This window comes from Chrysochloris asiatica, unplaced genomic scaffold (genome assembly GCF_000296735.1).
Source record: "Chrysochloris asiatica unplaced genomic scaffold, ChrAsi1.0 scaffold00356, whole genome shotgun sequence".
NCBI lineage: Eukaryota > Metazoa > Chordata > Mammalia > Afrosoricida > Chrysochloridae > Chrysochloris > Chrysochloris asiatica.
Window position 1 is genome coordinate 2,304,409 of NW_006408874.1, and position 7,563 is coordinate 2,311,971.

The following is a 7,563-nucleotide window of genomic DNA, read 5'->3' on the forward strand; positions in this document are numbered from 1 at the left end:
TACCTCCCTTTCTTGACATATTTCAATTTTTATCCCATCTGTTTTTCATTTTGAGTTGTGTCCCATCAGCAAATGAACGTCCCATAGGCTTTACTCCATTTCATCATCACAGTCAGCTCTACTTTGAGGAGGCAGCTCTTCCCCAGTCGCATTTTGAGTGCCTTCCAACATGAGAGGTTCTTTTTCTGGCACTATATCTGACAGTGTTTCTCTGCTGTTCATAAGGTGTTCAGTGACTAAATATTTGTAAGTAGTTTGTCACTCCTTCTTCCTAGTCTGTCTTCTCTGGAAGCTCATCTGAAACCTGTCCCCATGGGTAACCCTGCGGGTATTTAAAATACCCGTGGCATAGCTTCCAGAATCACAGCAACTCACAAGCCACCAAAGTATGACACCCTGACAGATGAGTGGTGGGGGTAAAGGGGTTGTTGTTGCTGTTGTTGTTAAGTGCCATCAAGTCAGTTCTGACCCATAGTGACCCTGTATAGTTTTCTAAGGAGCAACTGGTGAGCTTGAACTGCCGACCTTGCAGTTCAAACAGCTTTGCAGTCTGGCGCATTGACCCAAAAAGACACACAGGCTGCACAGGTGTGAGAGGGAGAGTAGAAGTATAAATATAAATATTTATATTTATTCCACAATTTCACAATTTTCCACAAATATAAATATATTTGATAAATATAAATATTTATATTTATTCCACAATTTCACAATTTTCCACAAATATAAATATATTTGACCGAGGATATTTATACATGTGTGTTTACCTATGTTGTAAATATATCCATGAATGTGGAAGAGCACATGTGGGACAAAGTTATGAAATCTTCTTGGACATTACCAAAAATTTTGAGAGGATGAGTTGCTGGATGTGTGGGCTCAAGACTCTTGTTCCAGGGAACACCTTGGTCAATTAGCATAACTGTCCAAAAATACAATCTTCAACATTCTACTTTGGTAAGTGGTGACTGGGATCTTAAGAACCCATGAGTGGCCATCTAGGGAGCAACTATTGATTTCCCCATGTCCAGAGGAAAGAAAAGTGATGAAAACTGAAAACTAATGGAAAGAGACCAAGCAAATATGGTGTCCATAACACTGAAACCGGAAGAACTACATAGTGTCCAGCTATAACTACCAACTTCTCTGAAAGGGATCACATTAGAAGGTCATGGATAAAGATGAAGAAATTATGGAATAAAATTCAAAATCACAAATGATGCCAGGCTTCCTGGTGGGCTAGAGACTAGTGGAACCCCTGAAACTATGGCCCTTAGTCACCCTTTAGATTTGGAACTGAACTTACTCCCATGGCCCAATTTTCAGTTGTTGGTAAGTACCGTTCAGTCAGTTCTGATTCATTGCAACCCTATGTAGGGTTTCAGAGGAACAGCTGGTGAATTTGAACCACTGACCTTGTTCAAACCAACCTTACAATCCAGTGCCACACCAGGACTCCTAACCAAATGATGTTAAGTGCCATGGAGTTGGTCCCGACTCATAGCAATCTGTATAGGGCTTCCAAGGAGCATCTGGAAAACTTGTGGTTCAGTGCTTATCCTACAGCATCACACCAGGACTCCAGTGAAATGATTTGTTGTTGTTAAGTGCTGTTGAGTTGGTTCTGACTCATAGAGACTATATATAGGGTTTCCAAGGAACAGCTGGTGAGTTTGAACTACCACCTTTGTGTTTGATCCCACACCACTACACCAAATGATACACAGGTCTATGAGGGGAACAGTAATACTAGTGAGGTATGAACATCTTAGAATAATTAACCATTTGAGATCAAAAGGGCAGCATTTACCCAAGGACAAAGTTCAAAAGGGTTAGCAAAGAAGGAGGAATGGAACAGAAAACATAGAGAGGAAGTGGGATAAGTGATATTACACTAAGAGCATTGTAAACACTTAGACGAAGCAAAGGTGTATGAATTGTTGAATATAAAATTGATGATCTGCTATATAAACCCACATCCAATTCACATTAAAAAGTTAAAATGAAACAGTGCAACAGGACCCAAATGTCCCCTGGCAACCATTTCCACGACACCGTCCCTGATCTAGTAGATGGTTTCCAGGTACATGCTCCCAGGAATGGGAAATTAGCCAGCATCCAAGAAGCCAAGAAGGCCTATTCTTTGACAACATAGGGGCAACTCAGCTAATCAGCTTGGGCAAGAGAGAGCCCCAAAGTCTGGTCAGCCAAGACAGGAAAAGAACACATATCCAAGGACACTCCCCAAATGTCCTCTTCATTTCTGGAGTAAAATGTTGTTCTCAAGAGAGAAGGGGCTTTCTTTATTAAAGGAAGAAAAGTAGAATGGGACAGGGAAGGAAAGAAAAGTAGAACAGAATAAATGGAAATAACTGCAGATTCAAAAGAAATAGAAAAGATATGCATACAGGTGCACATATATGTTATAAACATGCATCAACATTTTCTTCTGAAAGAATGCACAAGAAATTGTCGACAGTGGTTGCTCTTGGAGAAAAGAGCTGTTGTGGAAGGGATTTTTACTTTTAGTCTTGTATGTTTCACACATTTTCATACTGTTTAAATTCTTATCATGTCTGCAGATATTACTGTTAATAAAAATCATCTCCTCCCACACGCCATTCAGACAAAGCAAAACAAAACAAGTCTACTTTAACAGAGGGTGGCAAAATGATGGGCATGTTTATCCTAAAAAGTCTATTAAGTATGAAATAATTTCAAAGCTTCTGAACAGTTATAATGATCCAAAGATGAAACTGCCAACCTTGGAGACATTGAGGTCCTGGGTCTCAAGGTATCCAATGGAGTAGGGACATTCCAGTTTGGATCCTGTATAGGAAAGATGGGGCTTGCCCTCACAGGGGTCTGTTTTTCAGTGAGTCTACTCCTTTCCCTCTAGAAAGTGCATTTGAAATACAATGGAATTGAGTGAGCTATAGGGAAAATGCTCTGATTCAAATGATTTATAAAATGTATTAAGAAGTTAGAAAACACAAGGCTGCTTTAATATTAATAAGTCATTAAGTACCCATGTCACTTAGGCCTCCCTGTTGTAAATGGCATCCCATCCTTGGATAGGGAAGTATAGGACTTGACTGCTCTGTTATCTCCTCAAATCCTGAGATGCCAGGCCTCTGGTTCTTAGAAATCTGAGATAAATCAAAGGTAAGTGTTTGGGACACACCCTTGGGCTCAACCCCCACAAGGGAGGCTGTCGGCCCTCCAACAGCACTCCATGCCACCTCTTCCCTCAGCCTGTCTGGGCTAGAGCCTGAATCCAGCATAGAACCCTCCTGTACCCCAACCCAGAGTTCCTGGAGCATGGGTGCTCAAAGAGATAGTGCTCTGAATAGAACAGAGTATCTACAAAACATAAGGATTAGCTGTGGAAGCTTCATTAAGACAGGCCTGAGGGGCTATGATGTAGAAGGTCTTTTCTCACAGCACATGGCTCTGAGACCATTGTTGGAGGAAGGGAAAGGTGCATGCGGGAAGGAGGCAGGTGGTGGCAGAATAACCCTCAGGCCCCTTGGGGTGGTCCCTGCCTGACTCTGCATCTGGGGCTGAGCGGAAGCTAACTTGTCTGCAATAGTGAGCTGGGCTACAGAAGCAAGGCCTTCATTTGATTTGGGAATGCCTCTCCCGGCCAGGCCTCTGGTTTGCCTCATATTGAATTAGTCAGCTAAGCAGAGCAGGAAGGAGCTGTTCACCTAATTGTACTTGATGGATTTCTTCATCTTGCTTAGATGCCAGACACAAGATAGTTACCCCTTCTTTGCATCTGGGCTCCCCACTGGTGCTTTGGGGCTTAGCAAACAGTTGCATGGAGTGGGGGTTGAGACCAGCCCCCACAGCTCTCCCCAGAAAGCCTCCATGAGGAGGGTACAGGGCAGGGGCTGTAGGAATTCCAAAGGCAATTCCCAGAAGAGACTGAGAGGTGTGACATTGAGGAGGAGTCCAGAGCCTGAAGTCACAGAGTCTAATTCCAAAGTATTAAGAACTCTGTGTCTGGGTTATTGTCTCCTCTTTAACGACAGTGACTAAAAGCTCTTCCTAAATTACTTTTAGATCCTCGGATAGCATCTTAAGATGAATCACATCAAAAGCCCAGCCTCTACTCTCTTCTTATTTCTGCATCTATTCTTGTCTCTATCCCCTGCCTAACAATTTCATACCATTTCATATAGAAACAGGATAGGGAAAGCCTGGTGGCTGTGAAGCTATCCATTTAGTGACACTGATTACATTCTTTTCTGAGTTGTTCTCCCACTAACATAAAAGCACTATGCTCCCTAAATTTCCTATCTAATCTTTTAAGTTGCTATTGTCAATCTGATCCCATATAGATAATTGTTAAAAGAGCATAATGCTAAAAGTGGGCATTTTTTACTGGTGAAATTATACTACAGTTAGGTTTTAAGATGACTTCAGGGGATATTTTTTAGTTAAAGCTTTAGGGTTTTCTCAGGACAATAGTATCAGAGGTTCATCTAACTTTCATGACTCCAGGAAGTCTGGATTTTATTAGAATTTGAAATTCAGTTCTGTAATTTCCCCCCTTATGATCAGGATTCTTCTATGGAATAATTAATCAAAATATTTATTAGTGGTATCTGTGTACCATCTAATTCTTTTGGTCTCGAGGCAAAGAAAGCAACTGTTCATGAACACAATTAGCCATATATTCTGTATCCTCCTTCTATTGTTGATACTCCTTCATACTCTGTTGTTACAGGTGATGACTGTGCCTTGGATGGTCATTTGTAAGCTTTTAAGATTCCAGGCACTACGATAGAAGTAGGAGGTAGAACAAAGGAATCAAATATGTTACATCAGTTTACTGAGGTGTTCAATGAAGCCATGACCCTAAACCTCCAACCCAAGAAACCAAATGTCTTCAGTTTTTTGGTTGTACATAGGTAACCTCAGCAGCTACTCTTTCTATCATTGTTATAAAGATATTTATCACACAAATTTCACCAATTCAATTTTTTACAGGTGTATACCTTATTAACAATAATTAGCTGTGCAAAGCTATTGTAAATCAATGTGATATTTTTTCATCACTTAACTCTCCATTTCCCTCTCCTTCCCACCCCTGGCAACCACTAATAAACTTTATTTTCTAAGCACTTGCCTTTTCTTATCTTTTTATATAAATGAGATCACATAATATTTGTCATTTTGTGATTGAGTTATTTCACTCAGCATATTGTACCAGGCATGAAGGCTTCATTTCTTCTACTAGCTGAGTAGCTTTCCATTGTATATATGTATCACAGCTTGCTTATTCACTCATCTGTTGATGGGCATTTCGGTTGTTTCCATCTTTTGCCTATTGTGAATAGTACTGCAATGAACATTGGTGTACAAGTCTCTGTTTGAGTCTCTATTTTCAAGTCTTTTGGGTATATACCTAGAAATGGTCTTCATAGGTCATTTGGTAGTTCTATTTTTAGTTTTTTTGAGGAACTGCCCCCTGCTTTACAAAACAGCTTTATCATTTTGCATTCCTACCAGCAATGAATAAGGGTTTCCTCACATCCTCATCAAGTTTGTTATTTTCTTTTTCATTGTATTTATTTTGTTTTGAGTTTTTTGGTGTTTTTTTTTAATCTTAACCATCCTAATGGGAGTGAAATGGTATCTCACTGTGCTTTTGACTTGGACCTCTCTGATGGCTAATGATGCTGAACATCTTTTTATGTAGCTGGTGGCCATTTGAAAATTCTCTTTGTTTAAATGTCTATTCAAATCCATTGCCCATTTTATGGTTATTTGAGGTTTGTTGTTTTTATTGAAATGTTAAAGTTTTATATGTTTTAATTATTAGATTCTTGTCAGATATATAGTTTCTACAGATATTTGCCCAGTCAGTAGCTTGTCTTTTCACTTTTTTGGTAAAATCCTTTGATGAACAAAAACTTTACATTTTTTCTTTTTACTTTCTTTATTTTTAATTTTTTATTGTGAATGGGGTGAAGGCTTACAGAGAAGATCAGTTTTCCATTCAATAAATAATACAGATTTTGTTTCATGTAATTGATTGAAAACACCACAACATAGTATCATTTATCCTACTTGCACCCTATGTTTCCATCTTTTTTTTTCCCCCCCTTCTTTTCCAAACCCCTCTGAACATTGTACTTGGGTAAATGCTGCCTTTTTTAATTCAAATGTTTGATTATTCTAAGGTGTGCTTACCCTCCTAGTGCTACTATTCCCCTATACACCTGTCTATCATTTAGTTGAAAATTGAGCCAAGGGGTTCAGTTTAGTTCCAAACCTAGAGGATGACTAAGGGTCAGAGTCTTGAGGCTTTCACCGATCTCTATGTAAACAGTAAGCTTGATCTTTTTTATGGTTTTGGATTTTGTTCCACATTTTTCTCATACTCTACCCAGACATTCAAATGTGATTCCTTTCAGAGTAGTTGGTAATGGTAACTGAGCACCATCTAGTTCTTCTGGTCTCAGGATTGTGGACTGATGTCCATGTGGTTCATTAGTCCACTGGATTAACTGTTTCCATGCATGTTTGATTTTTTTTCACCGTTCTTTTCTCCAGACAGAAAAAGACCAATAGTTGTATCTCAGACGGTCACTCATGAATTTTTAAGACCAGTTGTTGCTCACCAAAGTAGGATATAGAACAAAATAGTTTTGGACTATTATGTCAATTGACCTTGACATCCTCTAATACCATGGTTCTGAGCCCGAAGGTCCAGTAACTCATTCCCTTAAGGTTTTTGGTTATGTATAAGGAGTTTTACACATAATCCTATATGCTCCACATTTATGGATATAGCTGCAGCAAAGGTAAACACATCTACAGATATCTCTGTTAGACCTACATATGTATATATATATATATATATATATATATATATATATATATATATCCTTGGGTATACTTCCACTCTCCCTTCCACACCCTACACCTGTTCAGCTGGTGCATCTATTCATACATCTTCTTGTAGACTACCATGATAGTATGATTTTGTATATAACAGTATTTACCTCTGTTGTCTTTAACTCTTGAACTTTTCTCAGTGTCTTCCCCAGCCTCTGTCATTTTTTGCTGACCTCCTTCTTATTGTATATTGCCTTCACCTTTATCCAAGTTAACATGTGTCTACCCTCTAGCCAGTAGTTTATTCTCTCTTTTCCTCCCACCCCTGGTAACCATCAAAGAATATTTCTTCTGATGTGATAACCTTTCCTTGATGTTTTACAGTAGTGGTCCCATATGTTTATATTGTCCTTTTTTTATTGACTTATTTCACTTAGCATAATATCCAACAGGTTTGTCCATATTTGAGGTGTTTCTCAGATTCATCTTTTTCTTTAGCATTGCATAGTATACCATTGTATACCAATTCCATTGTCTACCAATGTCTACCATTGTCTACCAACATACCATAGTTTGCTTATCCATTCTTCCATTGATGAGCATTTGAGATATTTCCCTTTTTTGCTATTGTGACTAGTGCTGAGATGATCATGGGTATATATATATATATATATATTCATGTTGTGGCTTTTATTCTCTAGGATATATACC